This window comes from Schistocerca piceifrons, chromosome 3 (genome assembly GCF_021461385.2).
Source record: "Schistocerca piceifrons isolate TAMUIC-IGC-003096 chromosome 3, iqSchPice1.1, whole genome shotgun sequence".
NCBI classification, from domain to species: Eukaryota; Metazoa; Arthropoda; class Insecta; order Orthoptera; family Acrididae; genus Schistocerca; species Schistocerca piceifrons.
In genome coordinates, this window is record NC_060140.1 from 883,196,675 (window position 1) to 883,224,204 (window position 27,530).

Consider the following 27,530-nt stretch of genomic DNA (forward strand, 5'->3'; position numbering starts at 1 on the left):
AGAGTGAAATTTCCTGTTTGCCTAAGCAATTCTATTATCAATTCCTAATAAATTAGGAGGTATTATTTCACTATTCTTAACAATTAAAATCTAAATAATTTTACCATTCTGCATCAAAACACCATTCTGCAGTATTTAATTTTACCCTAGTAATCAAATTCTATTCTCAATTATAGTAGTTGTCATATAGTTATTAGCATGAATTGGTAAACGACCACTTGAAGAACCATTTATTATAACAAGACAAATCTTAACAGTTATCTGCTTTACATACTTCTCAATTAACATTCATGTTGCAAATGCATGAGACAAGCTAATTAAGAAATAAAGTAAATAAGTTAATTAGCTTAGGAAAAGCATATGATTTGAAAACATAAAACTAGAAGTTAAATTCTTCTATTAACTTTTCTCAAAACATTTCACTAAATAAATGAAATAAATAAAATCTTTAAACGAACAAAGAAAGTAAAAGATTCAAAGATAAAGGTAAAAAGCTATTTCAAGCCAATAATATCAACTTATCATAACGAAATCGTGGTAAAGTACGTCGAACTCAAATAAAGCCAAAAGATACAATAACAAGCTCAATAAAAAATACAAAAGAGTGAAAGTCACCACCTAAACAAAATTAAAGCCAAAAACATTCTCATAAAAACATTTATAGTATATTCAGACAAAAAAATTAAAGTAAAACCACTTGCACCATATTCAATATTAAACCCTAAAACTAATTCAGACTCACCCTCAGCAAAATCAAAAGGAGTCCGATTAGTTTCAGCAAACAAGAAGCAAAACAAGCCAAAGCTAAAGGGAAAGAAATAATGATAAATCAACAATAAAGCTTATAAAGTTTATAAAATCAAACATGTTAAAACTATAGATCAGAATAATTAACGACAATAAAATCAAAGCCAATCTAACTTCATAAGAAATCCTTTGAGCAACAGACTGCAGGGAACCTAATAAAGAATAATTTGAAGTAGAAGACCACCTAGCAATTATAACAGTATAAACACTTAATCTAGTACAACATAAAAAAACAAAAAAACCATAAGAGAAAGAACACATGTAAGGTAAGTAAGGAAAAATTAGTCAAACAGCCAAAGAAACTATTAAATTAAAAACAGGGGAAAAATAATAAAGTAAATAATTAAATATAATAGGAATAGGTTGCTCCTTAGAAATCAACTTAATAGCATTACTAAAAGGCTGTGGAATCCCTACAAATCCTATTTTATTTGGGCCTTCACGAATCTGAACAAAACCTAAAACCTTTCGCTCCAACAAAGTTAAAAGAACCACACTAATTAAAACACAAACAACTAACAAAAGAAAGTTTAATCTCAACATAAATAAACCATAAAGTATCAACACTATTTGTAGAATTAATCTACATAAATGAATTCTAAATTCAACACATTAATCTATCAAAATAGTAAATTAATTAATATTAATCAATATAATAAAAAATATTTTAACCATATGACCCTTTCATACTAATATGGCTTAATAGTCTTAGGATAGAAACCGACCTAACTCACGCTGGTCTGAACTCAGATCATGTAAGAATTTAAAGGTCGAACAGACTTAATCATTGGGCCTTTGCACCCAAAATTTTTCTTAATGCAACATCGAGGTCGCAATCTGTTTTGTCGATATTAGCTCTCAAAAACAATTACGCAATTATCCCTAAGGTAACTTATTCTCATGATAATAAATTATGAATCAAAACAACAAACATAAATCAATGATATAATAATGAAGAATTTATCTATTTTTCATGTCACCCCAACAAAACATTATCATTAAATTTAGATAAGACAAACAAAAAATTATATAAAAGCAAAATGTTAAGCTATATAGGGTCCTCTCGTCCTAAAGAAGAATTAAAACCTTTTGACTCAAAAGTTAAACTCGAAAACTTATTAAGAGACAGTTGATTTCTAGTGAAACCATTCAGTCCAGCCATTAATTAAGTGACTAATGATTAAGCTACCACTGCACGGAAACTACTGCGGCTCTTTAAAATTTCGCTCAGTGAGCAGGACGTATTCAAAATATTTTCTAGAGGACATGTATTTGACAAACAGGTGGAAAACAATTTTGCCTAGTTCTTTATAATAAATTTACAAGTTAAAAATTTCATACAAATAAGTATACTAATTCTATAATTATTTCAAGGATCAATAAATTAACTAAATAATTGATACAAACCTAAAATAATTATAAAATCTAAATATAAAATAATGAAATAAAATGTAATCTTAAAGATAGCTGTTTTAAAGCTTACTATTATATTTTAAGAAGTAAATTTTAGTTTAATAACTTTAAAGCTTATCCCTTAAAGAATAAATAAATTGAAATTTATACTTAAAAAATTAGATAAGAATGCACAATTTAAAAAAATTAAATTTTTTCTTAAGAAACTAGGAAACAATTAATGTCTTATTTCTATAAATAATTTACTAATAATTATGGTATATTAATTATAAATTATTTATAAATCAACCCAAATCGAGATAAGTAACATAAATACTAAACTTTGATAGACCTTGATACAAAAGGTGCATCAAATAAAGTCCACTTAAAAAATCTATTCTATAAAATATACTGAGACAAAAAAATGACAAAATTATTTATATTATATAATTAAATAAACAAAAAATCAGTATAATAAAATAAATAACTAAGACATGATTTGCAATGAAACATTTTCACTCTTAGTGATTTACTTTACTAATAAGTTATATCTTGAACCTCTTCCCAGAAACACTTTCCAGTACATCTACTATGTTATGACTTATCTAAATTAAAGCTATCTTAAAATAATTAAAATAGAATAATCAATAATGAGTGCAACAGACGAGGTGTACACACCTCACTTCCAGTGTCAGTTAAATTAAACAAATCAAACTATTATCAAATCCACCTTTATCATCAAATCTGTTATAGGGAAAAATCTATTGTAACCCACCTCCTCGTAACTATAAGCTGCACCTTGACCTGAAATATTTTATAATTATGAACCCTGAGAATTATAACTCTAAAAAGATTCTCTGATATCAGAGATAAACAAACAAGTAAATTAAGCAGTGTAAATCGTATATTATCAATCATGGGGTAGGTTCCTCTGAATGGAATGAGATACCGCCAAAGTCTTTCAGTTTAAAGACCTTAACTAACAGTACCCTGGTAATTATAATTAACAATTAAAACGATAGGGTATCTAATCCTAGTTTATTATTCAAATTTTACAGATTCATAATAAGAGCTACAAATAAATTTTAACATTTCACTTTACAAATTTATATTTTAACCCTCATAACATAAACAAATGTCTTAACCAATAATATTCACTTGTATCAATCGTATAACTGCAGCTGCTGGCACGAATTAATGCCAATACTAAAGCAATTGCTAAATCCAAAATCACTTGATAATTAAAACATATTACTGCAAAAAGAACATTTATTTTTACAAAACTTACATATAATACAAGGAAAAAGTGAATAAGTAAGCAAGAATGAAACTTTAAGGAACAAACAATAAGAAATTAAAAATCAACCAAAGGAAGAAAAAAGAAGAAACAGAAATATTTAAAGAAAATAAAAGAAAAAGACCACAACAACTTCTCCATTAAATGTAAATAAAGATAAATATGGTACCTGTATACCAATATATGTATTATATTATATTCTTTCTATTTAATCTTTCCATTCACTAACAATAAATAAAAAGTAAATAATATAATAAATATATTTTACAAATATTTAAGACAATAAAATATATTATTAATATAAAATTAACGTTCATGTTAAGTTTATTTAAATATTAATTAGTTAAATAATCTAATTATTGATTATTTCTTAATTATATTATTATAATTAATATAAATAATTTCATCAAATATTAATTTATATTATATGAGATCAGTTGTGTTTATTATATCCATTTATAATAATATATATTTAATTACACATTACACAATTTATAAAACAATAATTTATTTTAAGCTAAAACATGAGTAGCTGTAATCCTTGGTAAATATATGTATTAAAATAATCTTTTAATATTATTAATAAAACTTACAGGTATATTTATTTAATTAAATACAATGTATTAATATTAATTAGTTATTGTATTTATATATATAAATTAATAAATAAAGAGATATGTGCTCAAATCACAACAAATTAACTCAAAATAATGAAAAATATACATAACTAATTTCCAAAAAAACTTTTAATTTGTATTTAAATACAAACAAATGAAGTGCCTGATTAAATGGTTACCGTGATAGGGTAAATCGAGTTAATAAAAGACCTTTATTAAACAAATTACATAAGATAGAATTAAACTACCTCCTTCAGCATCAAAAACGTATGTGCATCATACACCATAATGTAAAAAGGTAAGCTAATGAAGCTAATGGTTTCATACCCCATTTATAGAGGTATCAATCCTCTCCTTTTTAATGACCAACAACTCTACAAAACTGCTCTTCCTATCAACATTAATGATAGGAACGATCTGTCCATATCACCAAATTCCTGATTTGGGGTTTGAATAGGACTTGAGATCAACTTACTTTCATTTATTCCACTTCTAACAAGAAATAAAAACATAATGATAAATGAATCATCAATTAATTTATTTGTTGTCCAAGCAGTAGCATCTACAATACTATTATTTTCAATTCTGCTGATTCAGATAATGTATCCAACAGGATGAAAAAAAGAGAATTTATTCCTTCAATAATAATCAGATCCATATAACCTTAAAGATGGGCTCCACCTTTCCACTTCTGATTTCCAGAAGTCAAAGGTGCTTCAAGCTGAAATAACTGCTTAACAATAATAACATGACAAAAAAATGCCCCAATAAGAGTACTATCATACTGTATTCAACTACGACAGTTTATTTGAACCATTATCATTTTGAAAATTATCATTGTTGCAATAGGAGGTTTAAATCAAACATCATTATCACAGCTTCTGGCATACTCCTCAATTAGACATTTGGAGCGAATAATCAGATCTGTAACCGTTTAAGAAAACATTTGAGAACTATACTTCATTATTTACTCCTTAGTAAGACAAATTATAGTTTTATTATCTAAGAAAATAAATTTGTTCTTTATAAACCAAATTTATTCAGCCAGAAACATAAGAACTTAAATTCAGAATGTTCTTATCTCTAATATCTCTAGGAGGTTTACCACTGTTCTTTGGATTCCTGCCAAAATGAATTGCTATACAATCACTCATAGAAAACAACATAACAACCATTATAACAATTGTAGTTGTACTAACTACAGTTACACTTTATTATTACATACGAATTAGATTTTCAGCTCTAATTATAACTTAGACCGAAATTTCGTGGTCAATAAAGATAAAGACTCAAAAATCAAGTATTATTCTTCCTATAACTGTAATAAGTTCAAAAACAGGTTTGATTTCAACATCAACTTTAATCTCATTATACAAAGGACTCAAGTTAATTAAACTAATAATCTTCAAAGTTATAATTAAAAGAATAATCTTTTAGGCCTTAATAAAACTTTGCAACTCTAGAATTGCAGTCTAGAGTCATAATTGATTATAAGACCCAACTATGGTAAGAGCAAAAATATCTCATAATTAGATTTAAAGTCTACCACCTAAAATTCAGCCATCTTAGTGCAAAAATGATTATTCTCAACAAATCATAAGGACATTGGTACTTCATATTTTTTATTTTGAGCATGAGCAGGAGTAGTATGAACATCAATAAGAATACTTATTCATGCTTAATTGGGTCAACCAGGATCCCTAATTGGGGATGACCAAATTTATAATGTTATTTAAAGTATGCTCGGTCACTAACATCACCTATCCCATCAAAGGCAGGGCTACCTGTGAAACCAATCATGTGATTTACAAGCTAAGCTGCAACCACTGTGCTGCATTCTATGTAGGCATGACAACCAACAAGCTGTCTGTCCTCATGAATAGCCACCGTCAAACTGTGGCCAAAAAACAAGTGGACAACCCTGTTGCTGAACACGCTGCCAAACATGATATCCCTCGTCTCAATGACTGCTTCACAGCCTGTGCCATATAGATCCTTCCCATCAACTCCAGCATTTCTGAATTGGGCAGATGGGAACTTTCCCTGTAATACATCCTACGTTCCCGTAACCCTCCTGGCCTCAACCTTTGTTATTCACTGTCCTCACCCATCCAGCCCCCTCCCTGTTCCCATTCCAGCACTACAAGGCCGTCATTTCACTGCCACACCCAGTCTTTTAATTTCTATTGATTTCTTTTTATTTCTCTCCTATCAGCTACTTACCCCCTCCACACCTTCTCTCCTACCATCTGTCTAAGCTGCAACACTTCACTGTCCACCACTCCCACCATACTATCCCTCCACCTCCCCACCCCAGCCTCCTCCTTGCCCTCATCCAGTCACCACTCCCATCATGAACTGGTGCTGCTACTCGCAGTGTGGTTTCAGCTCTCTGAGACTGCAGATGTGTGTGCAAGTTGCGTTTGCATGAGTGTGTGTGTGTGTGTGTGTGTGTGTGTGTGTGTGTGTGTGTGTGTGTGTGTGTGTGTGTGTCTACTGCTGACAAAGGTCTTAATGGCCGAAAGCTGTAATTGTGTGACTCTTTTGTTGTTGCACCTATTGAAATTAAGCATCTTCGCTATATGGTGAGTAGCAACTTTCCTGATCTGGTATTGTAACATTCCACCCTGGGTTTTCCATTGTTTGACTCTTTTTTATGTATGTTCTTGACTCCAAATTTTTCAAAAGTGTACAGTGTCATCAAAAAGTTATTAATTTTATCACATGGTCAAGCAGATGTAGAAAAAGGTTTCTCAACAAACAATTTAGGTGGAAGTGGAGACTATGAAAGGTGAAAGATTTGTTGCAAAAAGGGTAACAACTGATCACCTAAACCATGCTGGGGATTAGCTAATTTAGAAGTAAGCAATGAACTTTGTTTATCTGCCACTCACGTAAGGCAAAAATATACTATGTATCTTGTAGAGAAAGAATTGAGACAAACTGAAATGTGAAGAAATGAAGAGGTGTTTGTAACATGCTATTAGTGAACTAAAGAAATATGCTGCTGGTTTGCCAGAAAAAGCTGAAAATATAGGAGATATGAAACATATCTTCCAATCAAAATTGCAGAACGTCACCCAAAGAAAAAAAAGGAGAATTGACAGGAATAAACACTAATATTGAATCCACGCTGAAAGATGTGGAATTAAATTAGTGTGTATAATTATAATTAATGTGTATACAGTTAGTGGTTTGGTGCGTACATAAAATAAAATGTACTTATAAAATATATGTTTTAAGGTGGCTCATAATACCTTTTAATTGGTTTTGTTAAATAAAAAAATTGTGTTGAACTAGTCAAGATTTTTTTATCTTAAATTTTCAGTTTCTTTTTTAGAGTTTTTTGTTTAGAATGCACTCTACAAGGAAGAGTTCTGGACCTTGAATGTCATAGTATGTGTCTGTATGGCATTGAAAAATTATTTTGCTTTAGAGGCACTAAATATTGTCGAAACAACAGTTTCAACAGCTTTCAGTGTTCATGAATCTCCCCTGAAACAGTACTGAGTGTCAGTCATTGTTTCATTACAGGTGAAATGTTCTATTATTTTTGAAAGTATCCACAAGAAAAATCGGACAGTAGACACAATTTTTCTCCTTTTTAATGCTAGGGAAGAACCACTGTTATCTTGATGAAGCTTTCCACGCTACTCTATCCTGTGCAAGCCTCTACATCTTCGAGCAGCTACTGCAAGCTACATCCCTCGAATCTGTTTACTGTATTCATCTCTTGGTCTCCCTGTACGATTTTTACTCCCCACACTTCCGTCCAGTACAAAATTGATGATCCCTTGACGCCTCAGAATGTGTCATACCAACTGATCCCTTATTTTAGTCAGATTTTACCACAAATTTCTCTCCTCCCCAAAGGCGAGGTCATCAGCGCCCTTACACTTATAAAAGCAAACAAATGTGGAGAAGAATTAAAAGTGATGTACACGCATGCACTCAAAATGACCACACAGTCAGTCTGTACCACATGCATTAAAACCAATTACGAGGGAAGAGAGCTAATCAAGAAACTAAAACACAGAGAAAACAAAACACAGATGAGCTAAAAGAAAAGCACAGGGAAATGTGACTGGCTGACCACTTACAAAAATCTAGGGTGCACCAGCCACTCTTTGGCACATTAACATCTCCCAAAATCTTGTTAAAAGTGTTGGACAATTCGGAAAACTTTAAAAACCCTAACCACATTTGTTTGATCGTTACATAAAACAGACAGCAGAACTGTTGGCAAATCCGACGCAGTCAACTGGTCGGCAAATAAAATGTGGCACACCGTGATCCGCACGCCACAAGCACCAAATATTGGAGGGTCCTCTCTCCGAAGTAAGAATCCATGTGTCACAGGGCTGCAGCGTATGCGAAGATGAGTAAGAAGTACCTCGTTCCGCCGACGTGATTGGAAGGAAATACTCCACAGCCTCGTTGAGGGCTTGGTGACATGGAGCTTGTTATCGGTCACTGCCAGTCACTCGTCTTTCCATCTGCGTATAACTTTGTACCTCAACAGTGAGGTCATAGCATGCAGGGGGATAGCACACCGAAATACCAGAGGATCATGACATGCCTCCTTGGCTGCTCGATTCCCCCTTTCATTCCCCGCAATTCCAATGTGCCCAGGTACCCAGCAGAAGACACCTCCTTCCCCAGTCGTTGTAGTCATAGGAGAGCATCCTGTCCAGAGATGGACAAGCGACAGTATGGTGTGCAGGTGAATAGGAGTTGCAAGGAACTTACATATCTGACACCATGAGGAGCATTTGCCGGATGGTAAGTGGGGGTTCCCCTGCCACAGCACAGTTGCTAGCTATGGGACTGATCCAATAATCACCCGTGGCCAGCCGAATCTCCTCAAGATAGACAGTGTCAATGATACACAAGTAAGAGGGCCTCACTGACCCATACACTGTGCACCCATTGTTCAACTGTGAACACACAAAAGCCCAATAAAACTGAAGGAAACACGTCCTGCACGCTCCCAAAGACCGGTGACTAAGGCACTTGATGATGTTCAGGGTTCTGGCTTTCTGGTCGAGCAGGATTGTTAACCACAACAATTGGGAGTCAAAAACGAAGCCCGGAAACTGCACTGTGTCTTTAAAATGTAGGATGGTGTCCCTCTTACCCAAGGCAGGCAAATTATAAAGACGACAAGAATGATTAAAATGAACACACACACACACGTATCTGCAAAAAACTGGAAACCTGTCCTTGCAGCCCATTTGTCTAACTGCTGCACTGTAAGTTGCAACTAACAGCTCGCCGTTGTAACACTGGAGGAGGAACAGAGAACAGAAAAATCGTCTACAAAGAAGGAGCACTGTACAGTACTCTTTACCATAGATGTGATACTGTTGATGGCTATGGCAAAGAGGGTACCACTTAGAACACTGTCCTGGGGAACGCCATTCTCCTGCTAAAATCTATCAGGTCTTGTGTCAACAACTTGGCTCCCAGAAAACCCCTGAGACAGGAAAGACCATATGAAGACGGGGAGGTGGCCACGAAAGCCCCATTGATACAGTTGTACGAGAATACAGTATCTCCAAGTAGTATCGTATGCCTTAATTATATTGAAGAACATCCAGATACAGTGATGCTTATGGAGGAAAGCCTGCTGAATAGCCACCTCTAGGAGGGTCAGATTGTCAGCAGTGGACCGAAATCTTCGGAATCCACACTGAGAGCAGCTAAGGAGTTGTCTGCTCTCTAACAACCAGACCAGACAACGGTTAACCGTTTGCTCCAAGGTCTTTCGTACACAGCTCATCAAGGCAGTACTCTGATAACTACTGGGACATGTGAAGCCCTTTCCTGCTTTGAGGAGGGGGATCAGAATTGCTTCCCTCCACAAGTTGGGGAAGTTGCCTGCTGCCATACTAGATTAAAATATTCGAGGAAGATTTCCTTTGATGCTGCTGGCAAATGCTGAAGCATGCAGTACCGGATTTGGTCATGACCAGGTGCAGTGTCACGAATCTCAGTCAGTGCCGATTCGAGCAATGTCTCTGGGTGTTGTATGGAGGCACCCCTCTGGATGGCTTCCCATAGTTTTGTAGTAGAAGTGGAATGATTGCTGGAGTCCAAGAATGTTTGCCACGACCTTTTCTTACTCTCCCTAATGATGCATCAAGCCATGGACCTTGCAACTCGAAAGGCCCTAAGGTTGTCTGCTATTGGTTGGCATTTAAAATGCTGAAGAGCTGCACGCCTTTCCCAAATTGCGGAATGGCACTCATCTGTCCACCAAGGTATTGGTCGCCTCCTAAGATGACCTGAGGACTGTGGGCTGGAGAGGTCAGTGGCATGAAGGATTACTCGTGTGATGTGGTTCATCCATCTTTGGACGCTGCTGCAGTGTTAAAACACAGCCAGCTGACTGAAATGTATCCAGTTAGCCCTGCTGAGCATCCACTTCTGGGGCTTAGCTTCAGATGGTGAGCCATTTAGCAGGTGAAGGCGGATTGGGAAGTAACTACTGGAATGAAGGTCGCCAATGACCTCCCACTGAACAGAGTCAGCGAAGGCGGGAGAACGGAAAGAGAGGTCAATGGCTGAGAATGACTCAGAAATTTGTGTGAGTACCCATTATAACACCCCCCTGCTTCCCGGGATTTGCAAATTACAAGTTGACAATGAACGTGAATTATGAATTTTGACCCATGTTGGGATAAGGCATCCGAATCCGAAGTAAATAATGATTATTCCACGGGAAACAGGAGACGATATAACTTGATCGTTATTGAATGAGTGTTTTCATTCAATAACGATCGTTAAATGAAATAATGGAAATAATTTGGGAATAAATTTTGCCAGTGGAAATTTTTCCAAAAGAAATGATTAAGTTGTAAAAGCAATTAAAAAATCGGTCGCCAGCTCAACTGATGAGCGACAGTACTGTTAAGAACGTGAATAGTTGTGTCAAAAATAAAGTTTACCTGTTTGTAGCGCAGCAGGTGGAACAGGAACTTTTACGTAAGTGCTGTGTCAGGCTCAGTAGTCGTATAAAACGATGTCATAACAATCTAACTACACTTAAACATTAATGGTTAACTTTCAATAAGTATTTTGATAATTATTTTGTTCATAATTTGTCAGCTAAGTGCAATGCTGACAACACAGATAATTATCTATCGAGAATTTGAATAATGGACTGCCATTCTGTCTTTAAAATTAGGTATTTTGCACAGTTTAATCTACTGATAATGAAATATATTGCCAATAATTGATTAACTATGTTTTGAATAATAATAATTCATTAATTGTGGGATTGTCAAGTGGAATAAGGTTTATAGTTTCATGAAATATCCTTGAACTAACTTCAACTGAATATGCTTTGAAATAAATCTTAATAATCAAATTCATTACTTCAGTCTATTATTAAGTTATTATTATTGGCAATATATTTCATTATCAGTAGATTAAACTGTGCAAAATACCTAATTTTAAAGACAGAATGGCAGTCCATTATTCAAATTCTTAATTTGGTTAAGTTGGTGTAAGCTTATTAAGAGCAATAATTAACTATGATAACCATTCTGAGATTTACTCTTCACCGTCTATGTAAATAATTTGATAATTAATATATTTTCTCTTGGTAATGGCGTGACACATTCGGTTCAATAAGGCAAGGATTGGAAGGGACCTACTTGCTGTTATTGTCGGGTGGAATGTAACTGCAACACTTCGATTATAAAGTGCTTGTTATTAATTGTTCAACTTTAGAGAAAAGCACAGTCACTGTCAAGCCTTCTACAATTTTATCCTACGAAAATTACGTAGATCTTACTTCCCTCGTTGTCGGTGGATCGACGGAAGTCCATGGCAGCGACACAATGTGGCAGCGGGCTTTTACTGTTGCGACTTGGGCCCATAGTGCGCTTCACATTTAAGTCCTCGTTTCTTCAGCACTATGCCCATTAATCCATAATAACTTGCCCGGCCATGCTTACAAACATGCCGACAGTTACTTTCCCATCGTACTTAGATCCACACACTAGCCGTTAGATGTAACACAGCTAGGAATAGCAGCACTTGACTGTACGTCTTACTCCGAGCACGGCGTCACTGCTACTACTACCCGCTGGCGCGCTCCCGCGCCCAGCGGCACGAAAAAAAATGGCTCTGAGTACTATGGGACTTAACTTCTGTGGTCATCAGTCCCCTAGAACTTAGAACTACTTAAACCTAACTAACCTAAGGACATCACATACATCCATGCCCGAAGCAGGATTCGGACCTGCGACCGTAGCAGTCATGCGGTTCCAGACTGAAGCGCCTTTAACCGCACGGCCACACCGGCCGGCCAGCGGCACGACAAAACAATCTCCCTGACTTCAACGTTAACTAAATGTGCCCTGACTTGCCAGTGTTAAATATTACATAATTTAAACATAGTATTTACAATACATATTTTCACTAGACAATACATCGTATACAAACAGTTTCATGTGTTAAGTAAGCGAAAATGTTCGTAGCAAGGACTGCGTTGTAGCTTCACACCATGTTAAGGATGCACAGTTCGTGAGACACCATGAGGACCTTCAAACGCCTACCCTAAGGGCCCCACAGGACATGATGCACATTGAAGTCTCCCAGGTGGAGATTTGAGAGTTGTGTGTTAAGATCTGTGAAAGCCTCAGAGTCTAGTGCATCTTGCAGAGGTAAATATAGTGAGCAAACAATGATCCTTCGTCACACATGAATTTGAACTGCAACTGCTTGCTGGTCAGTAGCCAAGGGGAGAACAGGCAATTAGTGACAAACAAAGCAACACCTCCCTTGGCCCTTTACCCCAATAGGTCATCCTTCTGGTATAGCGTATATCGCTGTAGCACAGGGACATATGTATCTTTAAAATGTGTTTCTTGTAAAAAAAAAAAAGCACAGTTCCTTCACGTGAGCGCTGAACTCATTGATGTTTCACTGCAGTATGGAACCCATGTCATTTGTGCGGTTTTAATTTACCCCTATCTTTGCTCTGGGGAGTTGAAGAAGTTGAACAGCGAGGGGGAGTGGAGGGGCTGCCTGGATCCAAGGCATCTGACTCCATGAAATCCTCCTATCAGTCAGATGGGAAAGAATGATGTGTGATGGTGCTTGGCACAGCTTTTGACATGAATGTCATGAGCCTTTCCCTGCACTTTGTCCCTTCGAGGATAAGGAGGAAAGAGGGCGTTGAGAGGCACTCTGCTTTTCTTGTGCCTTCTGGATGCTTACGGCAGATCTGTTGTCATTCTTTCCTTGTCCAGCTGCTTTGTAGTAATTAAAAATAAAAATAAATACACATATAGGCCTACATATGAAAAACATTTTAAAAGGGGATAATACAATTGTGTTATTAGAAATGTTCTGTGCTTGTACGAATTTTTAGGCTATCTGACTTCTTCTCGTACATTTTAATGTTAGATGCAGTCAGTGGACTTCAAGTACACCAGTGCAAGCCATAAATAAGAAAATCCTCCTTACTTGGTTTCACTTCACTTAAATAAAACATACCTAATACTGGTATCAAAGTTTTTCTTATTTTGAAACATGTATGATACAAAACATTCATAGCCTGTCATATTCCGAATGGCACTTCTTAACAGAACTTCTACATACAAGAAAGTGAGAAACAGAATCATGTATAAAAAATAAATGATAGTTTTTTCATTTGTCTGCACCTTACCATGCATTAATAATTAACATCTTTGCCAACACTTGTGGTTGATCGGTGTTTCATTTTTTGTTTTTAATAAATTTTAACCTTACGATATCCTGGGGGTCTTTCATCATGTACCTACAGAATTGCCCCCACATTGTACATTGACCTGGTATGGAGACATACAGTGTTTTTTGCTTGTACATGTATACATTTGCCGATAGGGGTCGATGTCCATAATTTGTCAGCTTCTCTTTTATTTAATGCAATGGATATGTCAACTTACCCTGTTTATGTTAAGAGGTCTACAAGAAATTAAAAGATTATATACATAATATGGTAGTCCATTACATATTTGAACTTAGCGCACTAACAACAATGTTCAGTGTGCTTCTTTCTCACTGCCAGGTTTCATGCTGCACACTGCCAGATTTGGAGGCAAGGAACTAGTCGCCAATGGTCGACATGACAGCTGGTACCGTCGCACATGCGTGCACTCGTTTTCTTAGTGTTGATTTAATGTTGTCACACTTTCACCACAGTGTCGTATCTTGAAGAATTGCTGTGGCGTTTGTCTTCATTCTGGGTGCAGTGGGTATGTGCTTACTGTTAAAAATCCGATGCAGTGGCAGAAGATCTATATTTTCTCAGCATGGGTGTCATTATTACCCGTCGCACTCACATTTTCAGTCATCGATGACGTAAGTACTGGCTTGAACAACTATAGTTCACTTGTTAATGGGTCAAGCATTGTGAGCCATGATACTCAGAAATTATTTCGTTCCACATGCATGTTCATGTCACCCCACTTGACCATCCACTTGTTGGAAGCCACATATAACTGTCCAAAACATAGTATAAATTGCTTGTCCTTAAAGTTCATTTCTTCATATGGAGTTTGGTTTCCAATGAAAAGTCATACAAGTATTTAGTTACAACAATATACATAACATGATAGCTTATACCTATGGCTGACAATCCACCCATCGATCAGACTACAAACACAAATTTCTTAAGTTTCAAAACGTCATAAAATTTTCATTAACTGGCTTCTGTTAGCACAGTTTGTTTGTTAGTTTTAACTTATCCCCATTCACATCACATACACAAATAATTACATAACACATTATTATGATACAATACCAGCATATGATACATTTATACTTCATTTTTAAAATGGACTTTCGCACTTATGGGAGCTCATTTCTTTCTTAGGTAGAGGAGAGAGAAAACATTGGAAATAGGACTCAAATATTATGCATTGCTGGTGTAACTAAGCTTGGCGCTGCCTCCTTTGTTCAAGGATTTATGATTTTTTTGTACAGTCATGGAATAGTTGCAAGGAACTTTTGTTTCATGGAAATAATGTTCACATAGTATCATGTAGTTTCGTCATGTGCTAGTGTTATTTACTTCAATTCACTTGTAGCTTAGTGTGAAATATGACGTTTTAACCTTTGTAGACTTATCTTTCTCAAATACCTGGAAATGTCATTATTCTAACTTTCATGGGACACAATATAAATGTAATTGGTTTTTGAAAAATCTCATGCGTAAATATGTATGCGTATTTGCAGCAAATAGGTACTGACAACTGTCATGGAGATCACTGCGATGATGCTTACCTGTTTCTTTATTTGGTACCTGCTACTCTTGACGTAATACTCTGCTTCTGCGCCGTGACGATGCATTGGTCACTGAAAGAAAAAAAAACTTTAAAATAATTGCATGATGGAGCTCGGTGGCCGCTGATACATTTGATAATCGCATACATCTACAGATATTTCCATACTTAAGAATGAGCGCACACTCCGCTGCAGGGAGAACATCTCATTCTGGAAACATTCTGCAGGCTGTGGCTAAGCCATGTCTCCACAATATCCTTTCTTCCAGGAGTACTAGTTCTGCAAGGTTCACAGAAGAGCTTCTGTGAAGTTTGGGAGGTAGGAGATGAGGTACTGGCAGAAATGAAATTGTGAAGATGGGTCGTGTGAGTCGTGCTTGGGTAGCTCCATTGGTAGAGCACTTGCCCATGAAAGGCAATGGTCCCGAGTTCGAGTCTTGGTCCAGCAGACAGTTTTAATGTCAGGAAGTTTCATTTCCATACTTCGTTTAAATTCATATTCTGTTACGCATTGGGATCATTTACTCTGCAAAGAAAATTATTTGACATTCCTTACAGTATTTTGTCGTTTGTCCTTTGCTTACACCCCACATATAATTTTTCATTATACTTCCTTTTGCTTGTAAATACCTCGTATATGGCTTAGTATTTAAATCCCTGTGTACATATATCAACAGATTTCTTCGTTCTTAGGCAGTAGATGTAATTGCATAGTATTTCCATTTATCTGTATTTAAGTAAAGTACGTGTACATATCGCATTCCTATTTGGTTGCACCTTTTGCCAGTTTGTCGTGCATGTGCAGAGGTCAATGCCTCCTCTCCTACTACTGACGTCAGGGCATATTTTTGAGCGCAGACAGCTAATTTTGATTATACCTTCGCCTCACAGTATGTGGTTTATTACCTGTCATTGCTGTTAATTGTATGCCTACATGTACAAATCAAAAGAATTACTTATGCCTATATACATTACTTTATCTTAAAATACACTCCAGAAGAAAAATTACACTTATAATTACGTACAATATGTACAATTGTCTTGTGATAGAGAGAAAAAAATGCTACCTAGCTTCATCTTTCTATAAAAACGTTTATATCTTTGTGAGGGTGGAGACCCTTGTCTCTCCCTGTTTTCTCATAGACTAATCTGTTCATCCCAGGGTATGGCATTTTGGAAACTACATATAGCCCTGAATAGAGTAATTGCTACTTCTTATTCAGTTTGCAAAAGTTTGTCGATTTGGGCTGTGTCCTTAAGAGGACTCATTGCCCTTCAAAAAATTGTGTAACACGTTTTAGTTTCTTATTATAAATTTTCTTTCTACACTCAGCCCTGTTTCCTAGTGTACCCATGGCTTGTCTGATTTTGTCTTGTAGTGTCATTTCTCTAGTGGGTGACTCCCACTCATTCGTTTGCTTTGTCCTCTTGAAGAATTTGGAAGGTTATTGACAACTTGCATGAAAGGAGTTACGTGTTCTACCTATCGGGTGTGTTTGTGAGAGGTGTATGTCCTAATAAACTGGTTAAATTCTTTAAAGACTCGTTCTAGTGGGCTTGCTTATGGGTGAAAAAAGCTTACTAATATGTGCTTTATGCCCTGTGAGGTCATAAATTGTTTCCACTTTTGCCCAACGAAATATGTAGCATTATCTGTTAGTAGTACCTTTGATTTACCTACTCTTCTCAAATAGTCTACCTCAATTCTGTTTCAAAGATTTGTGGGTGTTGCCTTTTTAATGGCATACATTTTGATATGTTTCAAGAAAATATCGTATAGTGCTACTACGTAACTTACTCCTCCTTTACTTCTTGGATATGAACCAGCTATGTCCAGGGATACTATATCTTGAGGGTTTTTTGTGAGTATTGGGTGTAGCTCAGTATATTTTGACACATTGGACTGTTTTGATTTTTGACATATTGCTCATTTTCTTAATACTTGTAGAACTCGCCTTCTCAAATTCGGAAAGTAACGAAGTGTTTCAATTTTTTCAGTACATCTGCCTACTCCATAATGTCTTCATACTTCATGTGCGTGTCTTATAAGTTCATCGACATAATCTTCAGGAATACACATACGCCACTGATCAGATTTCTCATGTTTCTTATGAAACAAAACGTCCTTGTACTTCTGATACCATTTACTTACCTTTCCACTTTCATCCTGCTTAAGATTTTGCATGACTTTACTTCATCTGTGATCGTGCTGTTGTATAATTTTCACTTGCTTACAAAACTTATTGTAATCAGACTGTTGTGTTGTACCTTGCATCAATAACGTTCAGACTTCTGCGTCTTGCTCTGTTAATTCACCAACTTCCTCTAAACCTTGTGGTAACCTAGACAAGGCATCAGCAATAACATTCTGACTACCTTTAATATAAATGATCTCGAAATTGAATTCTTGTATATATTGACATCACCTAGCTGATCTATGGTGCAATAGTTTACATGTTAAAAGAAATGACAGTGTCTGATGGTCACTGTAAGCCTTGGTATTCTTACCCCCCAAAAATTCAAGCTTTCTAAATGCCCATATTACAGCGAAACTTTCAAATTCTGACACAGAACAAGATCTTTCTGTTCCTGTGTGCAACTAGCAAAACTTATGACCTTGGGTACTTCTTTACCTTCTTCTTGCACCTGGAACAAGCTTGGCCCCAGCCCCTGAGATGAGGCATTTGTGCACAGACAAAAATCCTTGGACATATCAGGGTGGCTAAGAATGTTTGCACTGTCTAATGCCTGCTTAATGTTATTAAGGTCCTCTTGACACTTATCATCCCATAACCAAGGCCTATTTTTTCGTAACAAGTTGAGTAATGCATCACTGTTCATCAGTTGCTGTGGTATGAATTTACGAAAAAAGATGCTGGTCCTAAAAAAAACTTTTAGTTATTTTATATTCCTTGCAGCTGGACAATTGTGTATGGCATCAAGTTTTTTGGATAAGGTAATATACCTTATTTGGACACAATATGATCTAAAAATTTGACTTGCTCCCTACCAAAACGAAACTTTTTTAAATTGGCTGTTGTCCATATCCTGCAAATCATAGAATTACCTGTTCAATGAGCCCGATATGTTCTAACCAAGTGGGTGTGACTATTAGCAGGTCGTCTACATGGACAGGACTTTGCTAAGCAATTCTGGTCCTAAAACCTTGTCCAATGTAGATATAAACACGCCTGCACTAACGTTCAGTCCAAAAGATAGAACACAGAATTCGTAACTTCTGCCACCACAAACAAATGCTGTATATTTTCGACTTTCTTCACGGAACTTTATTTGCCAGTAGGATACTTGCGATCAAGTATACCGAAATAATTTGTATCATAAAACTTAGAAGCTGTTCGTACAAGTTATTTGGTCTTATGCATACTGCACTATAATCTTATTGATACCTCTAGCCTCGAGAACTTATCTTAGAGAAACGTTCAGTTTGCTTACTGGTAATATAGGACTACAACAGGGTGAAAATGAACGTTTATAATCCCCCGTTTAATCATGTGATTGATTTCTTCCCTTACTGCCTCTCTTTCTGCCCATGGAATACGGTAGGATATGACATTACACAAAATGTTTCATGTGGATGGACTTCAAATTTATATTCATGGTCTTTGATTACTCCTGGCTCCCTACTGAAGACATTTTCATACTTAAGTAACAAGTTAGAAAGTTCTTGTCGATGTATATCATTTAGTATCTGTGATTCACTTAGATTATGCTCTACCATTTCGTAACTAATCTCAGTGTTTGCTTCTTGTTCAGTATCAAATTTGCAGCGTGGAGTGGCCGCGCGGTTTGAGGCGTCATGTCATGCACTGGGCGGCCCCTCCTGCTGGAGGGTCGAGTCCTCCCTCAGGCATGCGTGTGTGTGTTGTTCTTAGCATAAGTCAGTTTAAGTAGTGTGTAAGCCTAGGGACTGATGACCTAAGCAGTTTGGTCCCTTAGGAATTCACACACATTTGAACATTTTTGAGTATCAAATTCGTTTGTGAAATATACAGCTGGAAAGGAATATTGTACTAATGGTACTGCATTTGACTCTGGTTTGTTTTTGTTACTTTCATCAAGTGTTTTGACTAAATCAATAGAAAATATCTGATCCTTTACATAAAAGTGGCATTTACCATTACCTATGTCAATCTGTGTTTTGTATTTTCTAAACATGTACATACCAATAAGACAATTAACTATAAGTTTGTCAGTTATAAGAATATTGCACTTCACTGTAAAATGTTCAGTTTGTACAGGAATAAATGCCTTATATTTAACCAATTTAGTCTTTTGCCTGTAGCAGTTTGCAGCTTGCAATTTTGGACATGAGATGTTCGGAATTTGCCTCTCTTCTTCAGCTCACAGAAAAATATGTTTGACATTATGTTGGTAGTTGAACCTCTATCTAAAATTAAATGTGTATCAAATTTAAATATTTTCACCTTGATGATTGCCTGTATTTGTTCTTCCCAGACTTTGTCTATTGTATCTAACTCATGCTGATACAAATCATTCTTGATATCACTTTGTTTATCAAGCCTTATAAAATATGTTTGTACTTTTGCTTTGCCCCCACTCCCAGAAAGGTCAATAGCGTGAGGCTTAACTACGACTGGTTGGTGTTTTCCGACAGTGTAGTGTGACTTAATTCATTACCTGGAGTAATTTCAGTTTGTTGCATTGTGTGGATACTTTGCCAATTTGTGTCGTTAGCTTCTGTGGCGTTATTTTGCTGCCCAAAAGTCGGCTGTGGTACAGCGTAAGGCATGGCATTGTTGCTGTGCGTCAACTATTGCCATGGCTGACTGTTTCTGTTCATGTTCGGCATATGGACTTGTGATGGTGGATTGTAATTCGCCCATGCACTGAAATTACTGCTGTGGTTTTTCTTTTAAATTGTTTGTTTTTTTCTGTTCTCGTTACTGTATTCATTACCTCTGGGGATATAACTTTGTTGTTGTGTCTACCATCCTTCCTGTGTGTTTGGATCACGTTTTGTTAACTGATTTACATAACTATGCTGTTGTTGTGCCCGATTTTCTGTTGCTCTATTGGTTACAGGTCTTTCCTTGTAGATTAAATCGATAGACTCAAGCATTGACAGAAAAAAATCACTGTCGTTCTTCAGTGTTGTGACTAATTTTTATCCAATGTGCAATGGTAAATTACTTTTCAAAATTTGTAACATGTGTACCTATGACATTGGGTTTGCCCAGTAGCGTGTCTTGCTCAGGTATTTTTCAAAGTATCCACATAGGCTACCACGCTTGCCATTGAATGGTGCTGGGATGAAAACCTTGCGTCTGAGTCTTCTTTGCACTGCCCCAGACCAGTATTTGTCGAGGAGAGCTTGTTTAAATTCGATATAAGTGCTGCAACTTTCGGCCATTTCAGTTGCCCATAAAAGAACGTCACCTTGCGTATATCCCACGACTAATCTGAGTTTCTGCGCTTCCGTCCTGTTGTAGGGAAATAAATCACGAAAAGCAATGGTAAATACTACTGGATTCATTCTTACACCTTCGGTAGTGAATGTAGGAAACTGTCGATGTCTCAGCAAACCTTTGTCTCCATTTTTGGTCGTATTTATGTTGTTGTTGTTGTAGTTACCTGTGATTCCGGTTTGTAATTGTTCAGGTATTGGAGTTTTGGGTCTGTTTAATTTTGCACTCTACAACTGTCATTGGTACCTGCTGTGGGACACGTGACAATTTGTGGATAAATACCAGCAGGTTGCAGCTCTTAAAGTAAGCTCTTCTAAATGGTTCAAATGGCTCTGAGCACTATGGGACTCAACTTCTGTGGTTATCAGTCCCCTAGAACTTAGAACTACTTAAACCTAACTAACCTAAGGACATCACACACATCCATGCCCGAGGCAGGATTCGAACCTGCGACCGTAGCAGTCGCACGGTTCCGGGCTGCTCGCCTAGAACCGCGAGACCACCGCGGCCGGCAAGCTCTTCTACAGATAGAGGTACACCTTCACAGTCTTTATTTAGTTTGTTAACTACAGTGGCTACCTTTTTTATTGTCAAACGCAATTGGTTTTGTGGGCTCCAATGTTTGTGTCTTTCATTTTCTTTATCTGTTGGTCTACTGGATCATGATGGTCATTAAAAGAATCTACCTTGTGTCTTAACTCCGAAATACTACCGTTAATTTCATAAAGTACTCCATGCTTTACTTGTTTTTTCATATCATTCAATTTTTCGGCGATTTCAGTGCGAAAATTTTTGGCTAAGTCATTGAATTTCTGTGAAACCGTGTCTTGCAAATCCTTGAATACATGTTTTTTTTTTCCTTTCGTTATATTCAGATCTTGTGTAACAGTGTTTTGTTGCTGTTTTGACATGTTCATATCTTGTTTCATATCTCTGAAATTTGTATTGGTACTGCCTAATTTTGTGTTTATGTTAGATAATAACTGCCATAGCAGTGTGCTAGTTGAACTACTGTGGTTTCTGTCAGCTGTACTTTCTAAGTTTATGTTTGTGTTGTGACCAAGTGCTGTTTGTAACATGTCAACATTCATATTGGAACCGCTCTCCAATGTTTCATTCATGAGCGGTATGTTGCTCTGGGAGATGCGTGACATTGTCTTCTCAATTGTAAACGTTCTGCTGTTATTCTGCTGTGGAACGTCACTATCTCTTGTCACACCTGTGACACTCATCCCTGACCCACTTAAACCTTCTGCAGTAGGCATTCATGGCACCTGAACTTCAGTTATTCCATTATGCAATTCTATGCCATTTTAGCTGATTGCGTTTTCGCTATCGTTATCAACAATGGGCATGTATTTTTCGGCCATGTTGTATGAATATGCAAAAAATAAAAATTTCACAAAAACGTTAAAATTTCATATGCCAATTATTACACTTGACAATTGTAATTTACGCGATATCAAAACCAATTGCATCACAATTCTTTATGTTTCACTAACAATGTGTATCACACTGAAAAATTCCTGTAAATTTTTCACAATAAAATTCACTGAAAGGAATGATGAGGAAAAGGTTTCAATCTACATCAAAAGAGGCACTAAGAAGCGCAACCATGCAAGCAACTTGCTTAGTCATCCTACCTTTGCTGCACCAAACCAAACAGTTAACTATGAAAAATTTTACGTAACTTGTGTCCATTTCTTAATACTTTCCAAAATTTCTATTCATTTTTTCCCTTTTTGCTTTAATTGCTCCCCATCATGATTCATGCACACAGAAAATACAGGCAATTAGTTTTTATGATTCATAACAATGTCATAGAAATTTCTTACTATAACAATAGGTAACAAACCCTACTCACAACCAGTGCCCTGAAGTCCTGGCACACAGGTCGCCAGTTGTGTTGTAATAATATTAAATAAATAAATAAAAATAATATACATGTGCATATGAAAAACATTTTAAAAGGGGATAATGCAATTGCATTAGTAGGAATGTTCTGTGCTTGTACGAATTTTTAGGCTGTTGGACTTCTTCCCTTACATTTCAACTGTAGATGCAGGCAGCGGACTTCAATTACACCAGTGCCTGTCATAAATTAGTAAATCATCCTTACCTGGTTTCACTTCACTTGACTAAAAAATACTTTGTACTGGTATCAAAGTTTTTCGTATTTTAAAACATCTATGATACAAAACACTCATAGCCCATCATATTCCAAACGGCCCTTCATAACAGAACTTCTACATACAAGAGTGTGAGAAACAAAATCATTTGGAAAAAATGAATGATGGTTTTTTCATTTGTCTGCACCTTACCATGCATTTATAATTAAGGTCTTTGCCAATGCTTACGGTCGATCAGTGTGTCATTTTTTTGTCTTTAATAAATTTTAAACTTATGATATCCTGGGGGTCTTTCATTATGTATCTACACACTGCCTGGATTGCTTCGACCTTACTCTTTTTCCCTTGACATGCAGATGTGCAAGTAAACGTGTTTGTGGTGGATACAGGCACACTACTCATCATCTGTGTCGAAGCGTCTGCCTTGGCAATAGGTTTCTGCACCATGGAAGAATACGATGTGGCAGAGACAGGGGGTTTTATCGCTTTACATTCTTTTTTGGCTTCGGCATAAGGGATCCGCTTGGTCACTATTATCTCCTGCATTTTGCGTTCTTCAGCAAAAACAGTGTAGCCTCAGCTCCAGACTGGGTGGTTCCCAGAACAGTTGATGCAGATCACCAGAGGTGGGCTATCAGTCCCAGCGTCATGAGTGGCTTTCCTGCAAATCTCTACACCTCCACAACTCGTGGTTGTATAACCGAAACACTGGCATTTATAGCACCACAAAGTGTTTGAAATGTAAGGCCAAACATTAAGTTGGAGGAACCCTGCCATAAGATATACAGGCAGTGCCGGAGAATTGAATGTGACAATGAAAGTGTCAGTCTTTTCATTTGCTCCATTATTCCTGTGCGTTTGTTGCTCCACATCGACTGTTCACTGGGATGCCCATTCTTGCTTCAGTTCTGCTATATAGGGGTCCACGTCTTGGCATGTGACAATACCCCTACTGGAGTTGAGAGAGGTGTGCATCTCAACAATGATATCATAGTCACCCAGTTTCTGCGATTTCTTAAAGAGATCTACCTCCTTTGACCTGTTAGTTCTGACCAACAATGAGCCATTACACAATCGTTTTATAGATTTTAATGTTCCAGCAATACCTTCCAAACCCTTGCTGTTGTTGTGGTCTTCAGTCCAAAGACTGGTTTGATGCAACTGTCCATATTACTCTATCCTGTGCGAGCTTCTTCATCTCCCAGTACTTACTACAACTTACATCCTTCTGAATCTGTTTAGTGTATACACCTCTTGGTCTCCCTCTACAATTTTTACCCTCCACACTGCCCTCCAGTACTAAATTGGTGATCACTTGATGCCTCAGAACGTGTCCTACCAACCGATCCCTTCTTCTAGTCAAGTTGTGCCACAAACTCCTCTTCTCCCCAATTCTATTCAATACCTCATCATTAATTATGTAATCTACCCATGTAAACTTCAGCATTCTTCTATAGCACCACATTTCAAAAGCTTCTATACTCTTCTTGTCTAAACTGTTTATCATCCATGTTTCATTTCCATACACAGCTATACTCTATACAAGCACTTTCAAAAGGACTTCCTGACACTTAAATTTATACTTGATGTAAACAAATTTCTCTTCTTCAGAAACGCTTTCCTTGCCATTGCCAGTCTACATTTTACATCCTCCCTACTTTGACCATCATTTGTTATTTTGCTTCCCAAATAGCAAAACTCATATACTACTTTAAGTGTCTCATTTCCTAATCTAATTCCCTTAGAATCACCTGATTTAATTCGACAACTTTCAATTTTTCTCATTTTGGTTTTGTTGATGTTCATCTTATACCCTCCTTTCAAGGCACTGACCATTCCATTCAACTACTCTTCCAAGTCATTTGATGTCTCTGACAGAATTACAAAGTCACTGGCAAATCTCAAAAATTTTATTCCTTCTCCCTGGACTTTAATTCCTATCCCAAATTTTTCTTTTGTTTCCTTTACTGCTTGCTCAATACAGAGATTGAATAACATCGAGGATAGGCTACAACCCTGTTGTGGCGGTTCCACCTGCTTTTAATTCTTCATTTGTTGATTGTTGTCCTCGGTGTCGACTAACTGCGTTGCTACACTGGCTGAAAAAATGGGTTGTGGATTCTGACACTGACTACTGTAAATCATGTAGCTGACAGGTGCACAGTTGTGTTTCACAGTACTTTAATTTTCACTTTCCACAACCCCCAACGTTACACAGTTATATGGCCAGTGCACTATTGTTTCACCTTCGATAATCCTAATTATTAGTTTGCAGGCGAAACTCCACATACTGCTACAATAGTTTACTGTTGAACACTGACGAGCAGTAAAACCTAACCACAAAGTTCACAGTTCTTGAAGAATAATCAGGTATGTATGGATCAAATACTGTCACTGCTTTTACACACAGCCTAATTGTTTACACTTATTCCACAGTTAATTTGAAGCGTTGTAGTTGTTCGAACCAGCACAGGTTACTCGTCTGAAACTCGGCTGTGGACTGACTGCCTCGTGACCAAAAATCGGGCCCTTATATAGCATCACAATAATAGGTTCTGAAACTACATATCATTCGAGGTTAAATTTACAGAAATTACCTTTAAAACTTAATTCATTAAATTAACTGAATACATCGAAAAATTGGTTCTTCTTAACAATTTCTTCTACTGAAAGACTTAGGCCGAATTATTTGTTTAAATCGTGAAATTAACAAATATAATTATGCGAACAATACTTTTGACCAAACTGTTAATTACTTTGGAATTAATTCAGGGCTGGTTTTGCTAACATGTTTTCGAATAAAGCCAAAAGATACTTTAAGATTGCTAGCATTTCGCCTACCAAATGTTTACAATTATTACAAAATTTATATTTTTTTATATGTCAACAATCGAATTTACGTTACGAAACAATTGCTGATTTCACCCTATAACAAAGGTTACTAACTAGAAATAGTCAAAATAAATTAGAAAAATCAGCAGTGTTGCCAACCATACGATAAATTATTGCGATATACGATAATTACAATGTGAAAATGATATACGATAGTACATTGCTAATAATTGCGGAATCTACGATAATTTTTGTGAAGATTTAAAACGAAAATAAATTGATACTTGTAGTAGTTTCATACGTTAATAATCTGTTTTCATATATTTAAGTCCATACTCCATTCAATATAAGCAATTTCCTCTTTTTCTCTCGTCCACTCCCCACAACAGTCCAACGATTCTTAACTCTGTATAGTCGCTTCCGAGGAATACCCTTTCCACCTAACAAATATTGTTTCACAACAATATGGGCTATTAGGGCTAGGCCATCATCATCCGTTGCTGGTGAAATTGGGACTTGAATGCACGGGTAGTTGTCTTTGTACTCTTAAAGAAATATTAATTTTTTTGTTCTTAAGGGAAATTAAAGTGTGGTGTTCTTTAAATAAATACTGTAGTAGTGTATTCAAATATAAATAATGGAAAGTGACAACAATGATGCAGATTCTCCGTGGACCCCACAGAAGAAATTGAGGCTGCGTGGTGAGTTGAAATTAAAATGTTTGAAACAATAGTTCAGAAAGGAATGGTTGACTGATTTATCTTTCAAGGATTGGCTACAACCTGTTAGTGGTGATGCATATAAAGCTCGATGTAAAGTTTGTAGATGTGAATTCAGTGCTGAGTTGACTGTAGTGAAAAATCACGCTAAAGGGAAAAAACACTTAATTGCTGTAAAATGTGTCGGGTCTCTACAAAAGAAACTTGATTTTTCATCACAATCAAAATCGTCTGATACATTTGATAAGCAGGGCAAGAGGGCTGAAATATTGCTATGTGGACTTTTGGCAGAACATAACATCTCTATTAATACAGCAAATCACTTAACAGATGTAGTTAAAAGCGCCTTTCCCAATTCTAAAATAGTTGAGAGCTTGCAGTTGGGTAGAACAAAAGCCACAGGGGTGATAAAGAATGTCATAGGTAAATGTCATTTGGATGAACTGAATGAAAGTTTACAGAGACAGAAGTTCAGTTTCATAATTGATGAATCCACCGACATTTCCGCTACGAAAAATTTGTGTATTTGTGTGCGGTATTTTGATGAATACGTATTAAATTTTGGCAGTTGTTACAGCTGTTTGACGAGAAAAATGCAGAGGCCACTCATGAAAGTGCCATTGCTAATCGTTTGTACGATCTCATACATAAAGCTTGTCAGTACCATGCATAATATTCCTCCTGAAAATTTAGTAGGATTTGCTTCGGATGGGTGCAACACAACGATGGGGAAAGATAATTCTGTTGCTAGTCGAATAATTAGAGATTTTCCTGGTATTTTTATACAGAAATGTATATGTTATTCATTGCACCTATGTGCGAGTGACGCTTGCCAACAATTACCAAGACTATGTGAAGACACAGCAAGGGATACATATTCATTCTTTAAGCATAGTTCAAAAAGAATAGCCCAGTTTGTAGAATTCCAACAGTTTTGTAATGCCGAACCTCACAAGATACTGCATCCGTGTCAAACAAGATGGTTATCTTTGTTAACTGTTGTTTCACATA

At 36.4% G+C, this 27,530-nt stretch overlaps 1 pseudogene; it reads right to left on the minus strand.

The window, feature by feature from the left end:
• Positions 1 to 422: 422 nt before the first annotated feature.
• On the minus strand, positions 423 to 3,117 carry LOC124789154 (annotated as a pseudogene).
• Positions 3,118 to 27,530: the final 24,413 nt, after the last annotated feature.